At 31.1% G+C, this 13,247-nt stretch overlaps 1 protein-coding gene across 1 annotated transcript in view; it reads left to right on the top strand.

The window, feature by feature from the left end:
- Positions 1-2,421: 2,421 nt before the first annotated feature.
- LOC114938581 (glutamate receptor ionotropic, kainate 2) overlaps positions 2,422-13,247 on the top strand; it is a 210,933-nt gene continuing 200,107 nt past the window's right edge. The window contains exon 1 of the mRNA XM_085487905.1: positions 2,422-3,194. The gene's annotated coding sequence lies outside the window, so the exon portion shown is untranslated. The remainder of the gene's footprint in view (positions 3,195-13,247) is intronic.

Raw genomic sequence — 13,247 nt, 5'->3', positions numbered from 1 at the left:
TTTCCATGGGTTTTGGTCCTTTTCAAGTGTACTAAGTTACGTTAGCTGTCAAAAACCAGTAATTTCGTCGAACAAGGGATGAAAAGAAAATTTCTTTCTGTTAAAACACATCGTCACATAAGAAGTACACATCGTACACATAAGAAGTTAAGAACAGACTCCAAAAAAAAATTACTGGCCGTTTTTGACAGCCAACGGAACTTAGTACACTTGAGAAGGACCAAAACTCATGGTCGGAACGTTGTGTTGATGATTAATTGAATAAAGCATTGTCAGTGTGGTCTTTTTAAAGAAACCTTTCTTAAATATTATTAGTTTCAAATAAATGCCTTATTTTTACAGTATTGAAATCAATACTTATAAGAATTACCTAAATTTTTCTTCAGTGTACTTTATGTCTTCGACCAAACACGTAAGAAAGATTCACGTGCGCGGGAAGCAAAATGTGGTTCCTTCTTAGCGCGCGAAATTTCCTTTCTTCGCGTAAATCCCGGTACGCGATGAAGCTTTAATTCCTCTTAGCAAAACGTACGAACCCCGAACATTGTCAAATATACGAGCTTAATTCAAGAGCGTGGTCAGACTCGAGCGGGCGCGCAGTAATCCAGGTTGGGAAGCAATTTCGGTTCTTCATCAGACTGCCTTATGTACTTGAAGAGAAAAGGGGTGGCGGCCACCCCCTGATGCTATTCTCAGCCTCTCTGCGTTCTCAGTCTCTTTTTATCTCTTCCTCTTTTTTGTCGGCCCCATCTTTTCGCTCCCACGGCGTCTCTTCGCGCGACGAGGTGCCTCGACAATTTTTAAACCGTGTCTTCGAAGCCTAGCGATATATGTAGCCGCGTTTCGAGATATCGCGAGATTGAATTAAAGCGAGATCGCGATAGCGAAACTCTCTCGCGCATCGATACGGTCAGTATGTCGAGGAAACTCGGTAATCCGGTAATAAGATGCAACTCGGTTTCTCTCGCAGCGAAGAGCTTTCAAGACGAGAGACGAGTCTATCTCTGGTCTATATATACTAGTTCGACGCTGCTCTATGCTAGAATTTTGTGTCTTAAAGTTGGTCCAGAGTTTGAAATAAATCTATTCTCCCGAAGTCTCTTAATTACAAGTGCCTGCGAATAAACTTCTTGGATGCAAAAAGTCAGAGGAAATAAGTACATAAGGATTGTAATTATTAATTTAATGTACTTTCTTTCTCTTCTTAGCGTTGCGCACAAATTGATTTCCATCTAAAGATAGTAAATATATTTTTAAATTCTTATAGAATATATTTTTATATTTTAAATTCTGATAGTATATTCTATAGTATATTTTTAAATATCGTTAAACTCTATAAAAAGAGTTTAAAATTTTTTTATACTTATTATTTAAAATAAGGAATAAATAGGAATTTAAAAATAATTTCTTTTGTTGCACTTAATATCTGTGTCTGGCTTTTATTAGCTCTTTTTATTGGTGCAGCAAAATTATTTTTAATTTCCTTTATACGTACTATTTAAAATAAGTATAGAGAATTAATACAAGAGGAAAGGCTTTTACACGAGCAAATATGGATGACTAAGTAAAGAAAAATTTAAAAATAATTTTCTCGTTGCATCTAATAATATATATCTGAGTTTTGATACAACAAAAAATTATTATTAAATTCCTTTATATTTATTCAAATAAGAAACAGAGTAATTTAAAAATTATTTTGTTGCACCAATATATCTATGTCCAGCTTTTATTAACTCTTTTTATTCGTGCAGCAAAATTATTTTTAATTTCCTTTATACTTACTAGTTGAAATAAGTATAAAAAATTTAAAAATAATTTTCTTGTTGCATCTGACATATATCTGAGTTTAGGTGCAACAAAAAATTATTATTAAATTCCTTTACATTTATTCAAATAAGGAATAGAGAATAAAATAATTTCGTTACACCTAATATCTGTGCCTGAGTCTTACTACCTCTTTTAACATCCAAATTTATACATCAGAATCTTTTCGATTTATTAATCCGATTTATTACAAGATTATTTCGATGATCCTCTTTAAATATCTTCGATAATAGCATCGCTAATCACACCCCGAGAATCCCTCGTACAGAATCAACCCCTGGAAGTTGGTCAGGGTCGCGCGAATCCGCTAACCCAGATAGGCCAGAAGATACATAGGCTCCCTTTTTCGCGAGATTGTCTTCGGCATTCGGCGTAGAATGTCGAACGAGAATTTCGTGTGTCTCCATGCATGTCTTCCTCTTCCCTTACATAGTTTGTGCCTCTATTTCTCTCTCTCTCTCCTTCACCCTCCCTCTCTCTCTCTCCAGCCACCCCTTTCGAGCCACCCCTCGAAGGCCACCCACTATCCCGCACTGCCTGTCCGCGCACTCGTCTGGGGGTGGCGGTAAGTTCTCGCGCAGCCAGTGCCCGCGCGTCTCTCGCGATCGTCGGACCGCGCGTACGTAAAACGGGGAGGTTCTCGCCGTCGTCGTCGTCGTCACGCGCGTGGACGTTCCACGGAAGCCGGTCAGGACCGGCTCTTTCTCTCTCTTCCGCGTGGACGTTCCCACGGAAGCCGGTCAGGACCAGATCTGTCTCTCTCTCTCTTCCGCGTGACCTAGTGCGCGATCGCGAGCGTCTTCGCTCCCGAGGAACGAAAGCGGATCCCGGGATGCTCCGGATCGTCCGACGATCGGACCAGCGATCGACCCTCGCGATCTTGAGATTCTTCGGGGAGCGACGGTGATCTCGTAAGAGTTGTTCACGAATGAATGAATCGGTTTTCCCGTGATAAAAAAATATACAAACCTCTGACGATAGATTCAGCTTCTCCGATTGTGTCTCTTCTTATTTTTACCGGAACGCGGCGCCGATGTAAAATCATAGGGATGTTGGACGACGGTTTTTTTCCGCCAGTGAGGAATGAATGAAAATTGGACGGCAAAGAGAGGACTCGATCGTCTGATGAGAGAGTGCGCGAAGGATCGGGATAACTCTGTGCAGCAAAGTGCGAGGGAAGTGGTGGTGGAGTAGCACGTCGGGGATTAAAGGAGACGCATTGGAATGTTAAGGGCGGCCCTCGATCGGCTCGAGCCGAGAGCGAGAGAAGCGGTCTCGTCTTTCCAACGCGAGGATCGTCGATGGCAATCATGTTGTGCAGGACGAGTCTCGTGAGGTGTGTCGACACATTCTACGTCGGATAGACGCGCGTGAGTGTTATCTCGAGTTACCGGGTTATTGTATCGAGAAAATTGGATACTTGCGGAGGAAAAGGCACGCGCTGCAGAACCCTCCGAGAGAAGGAAATGCAAATTCTTTGATAATGGAGTAATTTTCGTAATTTTGAGCGGAAAATGCAGTTTCTATAGTTTCTCAAAATTAACCGGAGTTAAGCCGGTCTAGTATCTTCAAATAGAGACAAATAGTTAATTATACATCCTAGTTCGTTTCGATTAATTCTCATGAAACTTTAGTTTCATCGCTGATTTTGTGTAATTTATATGTACAGTTTGTGAGTTAAAAACGGTTTACTTTATTTGAAAGATATTTGGAAATGAATAATTACGTGTGATAAATTAAATTGAGGAAATTTGATGGTTATGGGAAAATGCATGCGTAAATTGTTTCGAGAAGAAATGCAAATTTCTTGATAATGGATTTTGTAATTTTAAGACAAAGATGACATGAAGTAGTTTATGTCGGCTAAAATTAACAAGAGTTATCTTAAATAATCTAGTGCCATCTTTAAAAAGAGACGTGCAGTTAATTATACAGGCTAGTTAATTTTAACTAATATTTATGGAAATTTACTTTACTGCTTTTTAGTGTAATTTACATATGGTTTGCAAGTTTAATAAAATTCAATTTATTCGAAAACTAATTTAGAAACGAATAATTATGTGTGATTAAATGTTCATTAATTTTTTTACGCAGACTTTAAAATACTTATAGTATCACCATTAAAATTGTACGGGGTTTTCTATCTTATAAGTAATTTATTATCAGCCGATTAAAGTATTTTAACTCGAAATACTTTGCATACATATGATAATAAAAGGAATGAGAGTGATAAATAATATTAGTACAATATCGAAAAGTGTCCTTATTAACACACATTTTTTTTAAACAGCCTGGCAGAATTGCGTTCATACAATATTTTAGTACTGTAGAATTTTTGAAAGCATTTCATGAACAAAATTTCAAACTTTTAGAAGAGCTCATTTTTTTCGAGTAATTATTAAACGCCTGTTTAATAATTAGAAATATATTATTTGTGAGAAAGTTCACATTATGACGTCATTAAAGTAATTGATTATTTATGTTTTAATTTGATTTTATTTATTCATTTCATATAATTTGTATAATTATTATAAATTACAAGATGTAATTTAATTGCAAATGTAATTGTAAATAATATGCACGTGTACTATTATCATTTTTATCATTTTTCTTCTTTATATTTATATAATTTTATTTAATTATTTATTATATAATTTTATCTTCTTTGTTAGAAAATATTGTTGAAAACGAAGAGAAAATATAGGAAATAAAGAAAAATTAATATATTTTATATTCATTAATATATTACATATATTTCTTCATATATACAAAATATAATGCAAAGAAATAACGATGGAAATTTTAGAATGACTTTTCGATTAAGTATACTCGATTTGATTTCCGTTGACGTTTGCAAATCATTTGTTTGGTAATGAGATCATTGCTAATTTATGTGGTCTAGAATAATAGACGTCGAGACGGAATCATTAATCATAATCATTATCACAACGTTCCAATGATACGATTAAGTGTGTTCACATTGTTCATGATTACAATACGATGCAACTCGAAATGTGATAATATCGGCAAATTCCATGCAATTTCCGATCAAATAACAATTAACAAGCAATCTATGTAGTTAAAATAGTCTTCGTTCCTATTTTGTTTCTCACTCACACCTTCTTTTCTCTTCTACCATATTATATTATTAGATAAAACTACTACTTAAAGTTTAATTGTATTATATATTTTCTCATCATACTTAACTTGAAATTGTGTGTGTGTGTATGTGTATTGTGTCAGTATTTTTTATTTTTCATTTTGACATTTAATCGAACATTTTATTTATTCCTTTGTTGTATATTTATAATACGCTATTTATTATACATCATCACGTCATACATATAACTTTGTTTCAATTTTAATATAAATTTCCAGTAGCAATCTCTTTGACATAGTGAGTTATGAAATTTCAAAACCATTTAACAAGTTGTTTTTATTATATTTTTATTGTTTTTATCTATAATATTTTTATTTCCTCGAAATTTTGTAAAATGATCACAAACAGATTTTGAAAACAAATATCGTATCTTTTGAACATGTTATGTGTTTTTTGTCGCAATATAAAAATTTTGATGTAAACTGCACTTTTATTTGTATATATCTAATATTACTAATAAAAATATTTGCATATAACATTACGCACACATTATACTTATATATTTATTTAAATAAATTTTAAGAAAAATTTTCAAAACGCTTTATGTTTTAATAGATCGCATATTACGTATATAGAGAGTGCTTCATAACTTTAAGCTTTAGAAATAAAAAATTCTTAAGCAAATTTACTTTCCTCTGACAAAACTTTGATGGAAAGTATAATTTATTGGCCAGTTTTTAATTTTTGGTGTTAAATATCACGCGCTACTTATATAACAGATTATAATTTAAGAAAAAATAACATTAAATAGATTACATAATACATATAATTAAAGATATAAGATATAATTTAATAGTTTATAATTTACTAACACGCTATTGCATGTTAATAAGCTTAATGTGAAAAGAGTGTCTTTTTACTCTTAATTCTCCATAAATCTAAAAATGTGTTATTATCTATAAATATTATTAGAATTATTATATTATTAGAATCGTGCAATATCTTATAACATTAATTAAAATTTGAGGGTTATTAAAAGACTTCACCGTAAATTAATTTATTTTTGATATGATTTAAATATATTTCTTATAACTATTTCGAGATGCTTTATTAATATATCATGTAGCACATTTGGTTTTTAATTGAAAATCAATTTAAATCAAATTAATTAAATTAGATCAAATTGAGATCAAAATATCATTTGCAATAGAATAATTTCATCATTTCATTTATTTGTTTTCGTATCTGTGTCAGGTTATAAATATTATAAATGTCATTTTTGATTAAATATTATAAATACTACTTTATTTAATTAAAGTTTGTGTAAATAATCTTATATACATTAAAACATTGTAATTTTTGACATTTATGATTTATTCGATATATTAGCAAGACGTAGATGAAGAAAATTTAATGTACGTAAATTTTTGAGTGTCTGTTTTTTTAAGAAGTAATTTATAATATCTGTTTTATATATATATGTATTTAAATCTTAAATTAATTATCTTACTTTAAATATTAAACATACGCATTATATATACGTATACCTATTCAATTTACGAGGAATTTAAAAGGTATTTATGCCAATTATGTATAGTGTGTTCCAAATATATATTTTTTTCATTAAGCGTATTTCATATGCATACATCGCATTTAATAAGTGCTCAATGCGTATGATGAATAATTTTGATTAATACTGATGAGAATATATTTCGTTCATAAACTATGTAAATGTATGCAGATAATATAGAAGGTTTATTTTTCTGCGTAGTGTATTTATAAAATAATATTACAAAAGAAAAACGAAAAATATAATACAAAATTAATAAAGAAAACATCATAAACATGTACATCATAGTTGGAATAAATATTTTTCGATCGAAAAACACGTGAAATATGCACATAAGTGATGAGAACTGAAAACATTTTGCATAATACCTATCAAATTAAAAATGCTTTCCGTATCGCTATATATATGTATATAAGTATGCATAAAACAACAATGCTAATTATTAACGTTTTTAGTTCTCTCTGTTGACAGATTATTATTATAAATCAATATACCGCGTTCGATCTTCTCTTATAATAATATGCGCTTGTTATAAAACCAAGTACACGGAAAAACATTTTTTCAATATAATTATATATAAATAATTGTATAATTATACATATATTTTTAAAATTATATTTGTAAAATATGTCCATTTTTATATATAATTATATAAATTATAAAGGTTCAATATAATCATGTCAAATTATATATGAAACATATATAGGTATTTATATATATATATATATATATATATATATATATGTATATAAAAAAATATTTATTATATATATATATACCATATATATATATATATATAAATTTATATAATTATATATAAAAAGTACTTTTATCTAATAATGTACATTCATATATAATTTTATATATTTCTATATAATTTTATATTGTTACATATAAAAAATGTTTTCCCGGGTGATTTGCGAATTAATTAACGAGAGGAATTTATTCGCAAAAATCGCTACATTTTTAATTCACTTTTGACACCTTTGCGTTTCGTATTTTCCATTGAAAACGGATACCTTTTGCCGAGCACTTACTCTCTATTCGTAAAGAGAAGCTTCCCGAAGAGGAGGCGAGCGTCGCGTCGTTGGGGCTTCCACGTGAGAAGGGTGGGTTTCTCGCGCGCGCGTGCGGAACGCGTGGATTGTATAACGCGATAAAGTCACGGGTGGTGTACATAACGACGCGCCACTCCTCAACTTCTTTCCTGCTTTAAGTATCCCTTGCGCCTATACCTTGCCCCGACCTCGCATGCGTGCTTAACATCTTGAAACAATCGTGACAAATAAGATGCGCCCGTCAAATGACATTTATTCTCCCTCTCTCTCTCTTTCTCTTCCTCCCTATCTGTCTCTGTTTCGCGGCGCGACATAAATGACGCTTCCGAGGCACACGTTTCCTGAAAGCGACGCTACGTGTTGGAAATTCATAATTTTCTAACCTGCATTCGCTTTTAACCGTTTCACGCAGCTGTCGACACAAATCCTGTCTTCCTTTACTGCATGACGGATATCCAAGAGATACGTATATTAATTAAAAACGATTAATGTAAAACTTCTTTCTTGAATATATGAAAAAGTTGCAATAATTTGTACCTTTGAATCTGTCATCATTTAAAAATCTGCGTCTATACCTTTATTCGATCTGTCATTTTATCTGTCATTCTCTCTTTTTATTCCATGATAGATCTAAGAGATACCTAAATACATATATTAATTAAAAGGATTATTAATGTCAAAATTTTCTTATAATTTATCCTATCCTTTATCTGTCAGTCGTTTTATTTGTCATTCTATCTCTTTTCACTCCATTACAAATCTAAAATACATATATTATAATTAAAAGGATTATTAATGTAAAAATTTTGTTCAAATATAATAAAATTATATCTTGAAATCACCAAGTTGTCATCTATCTGTCAATCTCTCTTTACTACACGAGATCCACGTAAAATACATATATATCAATTAAAAGAACTGTTAAACAATTTTTTTTTAAATATAAAAAAATGTACAATAGTTGAACCTCGAAATCTGTCATCTTTTTCTCGACCAGAATGGCCGCGAAAATTATTGCAGCTGTCTGAAAAATCTCATTTGTCGGAGCTGAAGAGAGTCGCGGAAGAGTTTTCGCGTCATCGCGAACTCCGCGCACGTTTGTCGTAACTTGACAATTAATTTCTTCGGCTTTTCTCGTCAGATCTATTTATCCTCGCGCGTCAGAAATACATATACGTGCGAGACGGTAACGTTATCGATTAACCATTTACCGGTTTCTTCGTTATGCAACCGTTAAATCTCGCTCAGGCGCGGATATATATATATATATATATATATATATATATATATGTATATATGTATATATATATATATGTATATATGTATATATATATATGTATATATGTATATATATATATATGTACATATGTATATATATATATATATATATATATATATATATACATATATACATATATACATCGACCTTACCTCCTGGATCGCTCCTCTCAAATGTGGAAGTTATGAAATTCTCGCTGACACACCGTCGCATTATTAATCGCGCAACCGCCCACCGAGCATTCATTCATTCGCCGAAGGCAATGTATCGTTGACGCGACAGAGATTACACGCCACCTCTCGCGCCTCGATAATTTTTCGAAATTTATTGCGGCCTCGCGAAGCGAAGCGAGGCAAAATGAAACAAGAAGAAACACGAACGGAAGTTAGAGTTCGCGCGAGGGAGTATATCGTGCGCACTTTCTGTGACTAATCTAGCCGATTGAAAGCTTCTACGTAGCATCTACTTTTTGGTATATTTTTTACCCTCGAAACTTTTGACGTCGCGCGATTTTTATCGCATTAATTTGCCGCGTCTTATATCTATTCCTCGCTCGTTCGCGCGAGATTGATTTACTTAAGTCTTCGCGAATTGCATCCCCTAAAGTGTTTGAGAACGATAATATATATTCTTTTTTATTTTTTATTAACGAATATAGTTATTTTTATTGCCTAATAATAGTGCGCATTTAAGATTACTTGTATCTCTATCGAGAAAATATTTAAAAATATTATTAAATATATAATTTAATAAATATTAAATATACAAAATTAAAAAATTATTAAATTAAAAATTAGTTCTGAGAAGTGTAAAAACCTAACTTGCTGCTTAATAATTTCTGTATTATTGACGTTTGTCATTTCATTTAAAAGAAATGACACTCGTAAAGTGTTTAAAGGAACGATGACAATATAATCTTCAATAATTTTATTATCAAATAAAACGCATTTTTCAAGTTATTCGTGCGACAGTGCAATAGACATACAAGATCGTAAAAGTAAATGATTGTAGAAGTGGTAAAGGAAAAAAATATAGCTTCTGCATACAATCATATATAGTTGCCAGCGTTTTTTCTTTTACGATCTCAGACGTTATCCTTTTTACTAGTTAATCTCTTTCGATCGTAAAACCTATGAAGAGGGGAAGTGACGTGGTTTTTATTGACAATAAAACGCACTCGGAGTGTTATCCACTGCAGAAGAAGCGTGGACGAGTATATATCTCATTTTATCTCTAACGTGCAATTCTCTAAACTGTCACCGATAAATAAACACCCTTCAGCAAATAATCATATATATATTATTAAGAATATATTATTTTATATTATATCGTCAATTATATTATTCCCTTATATTATTTCGCTAATTAAAAATTGCTCGTAAAAAAATATAATACAAATAAAATAAACAAATAAATATAAAATAAAAATACAATAAAATTAATTAGTTAATATATATTATTCTATTTTTATTATATTTTTTTACGAGCAATTTTTAATTGGCAAAATAATAATACAATATATATACATTTGTAATAAAATTAAACATTTGTCTAAATTCGCAGCATGATATCGTTATATTAACTAATTAATTTTATTGTATTTTTATTTTATATTTATTTGTTTATTTTATTTTTATTATAATTCTATTACATTTGTTTTATTACAAGCAGTTTTTAATTGGCGAAATAAACCGTTTCCTCCAGGCAATAATTATATCCAAAAAACAGGCGCTTCAGATTTTAAAAAAATATAATTTATATCCGCGGAAATATCTCGCGCCGCTTGTAATTCCTCATAATGGCCCTTCATTGTGCGAGTTTCAGCGCAATGTTTGCGAAAGAATGCGCATAATTTCGAGATATATTCCGCGCGTTGGATAAATTTTTAAACAAAGCGACCGCGTGTGTACACCGTGGTTTTGCTAAAATCTGCTCCGAGTCACCAAAGAGGATTATAAAGAGGGAAACGAGAGTGAGTGCCGTAAGGAGTCAAGGCTGAAGCGAGGAATAAATAGTCAAAAAAAAAAAAAAAAGGAAGGAAGAAAACCACCCCGTTTTGCACGCAGCGGACACTCCTATGTAATTGAGCGACGCGCTTAGAACGACGCAAACAAACACGCAAAAGAGCGAAAGAGAGAGAAGCAGAGCCACCCCCGTAGGCTAAATTGGGTTAGTTGAAATCCGTTTACGCTAACTCTAATGGCGAAAGCGTGAGTCGCATGCAGCATCGACACCGCCAAAACATCAGCCGAGAACCACCGACCTTCGCGTTCGATAAATAGAGCAGCCGGTTTATTTCGTTTTCGTCCAGTTTTTTCGAACGTCAAATATTAGCGCCGGATTCGGCTTTTCGATCCGATTTATCTCTTGCGCAATTGTAACGATATACTATATATATGAGGTCACACGGAGGAAGGATTCGTAGCCCTCGGGCTATCAAGAGTTTCGATTAACGACAATTGATATCTATCATAATTTATAGTCGAGCATAGTCAATTAACTGCAGCCATTTGGATGCGCGATAGGGCGAATGCAGATATCGCAATCGAATTTCCACGTTATTTGAATTCGCGTGATGTAACAGTATGGTTACATGAGGCACATTGGCGGATAACAATTGTATGTAATTGAATCTCGTATCCATGTGTTTATAATAATAATAATCAAATATGGAACAGCGCAATAACTTGCCGATGCTATGTATATAATCGTAGTAAATTAACGTATCGATATTATTAGGCTGAAGTAGGGTAATTGCATGGATCATAAATAATTCCAGGCACATTAAAAGGCATTTATAAGCGAGATCGCGACCGTATTAGCAGATTGTTTAATGAAATATTTAAACAGATGCATGTGATATCGCAGAAAGCGCGAATTGGGTACTTTATAATAAGCTGATCTTAAAGCTTTTATCAGTCAGAGAAATCTAGAAGATCGGGCATTGTCAGGGAATTTGATAAATCTGGAATTGTGAAGGAAAAATCAGGAAATTTTACTATTTATCTGGATTTTTTCACATTATTCTACATCTGTCTCAATATTTGAAATGTTTTTATTAAATGCAGTATGCTATTTTTTCTGTGTTGTTAAAAATTGATTCATCTATACAGCGTATTTGTTAATTTATATTTTCATCCCTTTGTTATTTTATTTCAATGTATTATATATTTTAAAATATATTGTAACATTGCTCACGAATTATAATATTGTTCAAAAACTTTATTTTAATTCATTTTTTTATTAACAATTAATACATTAATTTTATTAAAAATGTTTTATTTAAAAGTTTTGTGGTCATATTGCACACCATTTAATATATTATAATATATGTATTATAATTTGTTAAAATATATTAAAAACAAAATTTAATATAAATAAAAAAAGTGATTATTTAAATAGTTTATAGCGACATGTTTGTTTCGATTATTGTACATAATGCAGATTGTATAATTGATTAAAATTTTGGTTTTAACTTCCGAACCTTTTCATTGTTGACAAAAATATCTCAAGGATTTCACGATTTAACAGTTAATTGATTTATCATATAGATATGTACAAATTATATATTTGGAAAAAATAATACTAAAAGGTCAGGGAATTTTTTTATTGAGGATTTCTGCTGGACACCCTGTGAATCTTTTTATTGGTTTTATAAATTGAAAAATCCTTTTATATATAATACTTTAAATGTGTTTTTGAAAGTTTTTATATATTTTTGAAACATTTTAAATTTTCAGGCGAATCAATTTTTTAAATACTGTTTCAAAAACTAGAAATATAGAGAAAGCAAAATAAAAATGCATCTTATTAATATTCAACTATTTAAATTTTAACCTTTTATATATAATATTTTATATATAATACTTTAATTGTGGAAAAGAATTTATCAATCTGTATAGCAAATAAAAAGATTCATACTTTAACTCATAAGTATACCAATATATATTTTGATTAACTATACAGATTGATAAATCCTTTTCCACAATTAAAGTATTAATATTAACGAACGAGGAAAGCTATATAATTTTAGGTAAAAAAAGTTAAAAAATTACTTTTATATCGGCCATTAAAAAAATTATTTTTCATCTTTTTACTTTCATAAAATTATAGCGTTCATTATTATTGGTACTTTAATTGTGAAAAAGAATTTTTTAATCTACATAGCCCCAATAAAAAGATCAAATCTAACTTCACGTTTTAGCACCGTGACGATCTATTAATAAAAAAAAAAAAAAAAAAAAAAAAAAAAATCTGAAAGACGTATCAGTAGAAATAATCGCCCACAAAATATTATGTTATTTTACGAGAAAGAAATTATGACTGTATTTCGTTTCTCTCAACGACATTCCTTCTTCGCGATATTCCTCCGTAGCTTCGCATCCGCGAAATGTTGTTGAAGGTTCCCGGGAATTT

The sequence above is a fragment of the Nylanderia fulva genome, unplaced genomic scaffold, assembly GCF_048542155.1.
Source record: "Nylanderia fulva isolate GAGA-0341 unplaced genomic scaffold, ASM4854215v1 Scaffold11, whole genome shotgun sequence".
NCBI classification, from domain to species: domain Eukaryota; kingdom Metazoa; phylum Arthropoda; class Insecta; order Hymenoptera; family Formicidae; genus Nylanderia; species Nylanderia fulva.
The sequence above is the reverse complement of the archived record's forward strand: the minus strand, read 5'-3'. Positions and strand labels throughout refer to the sequence as shown.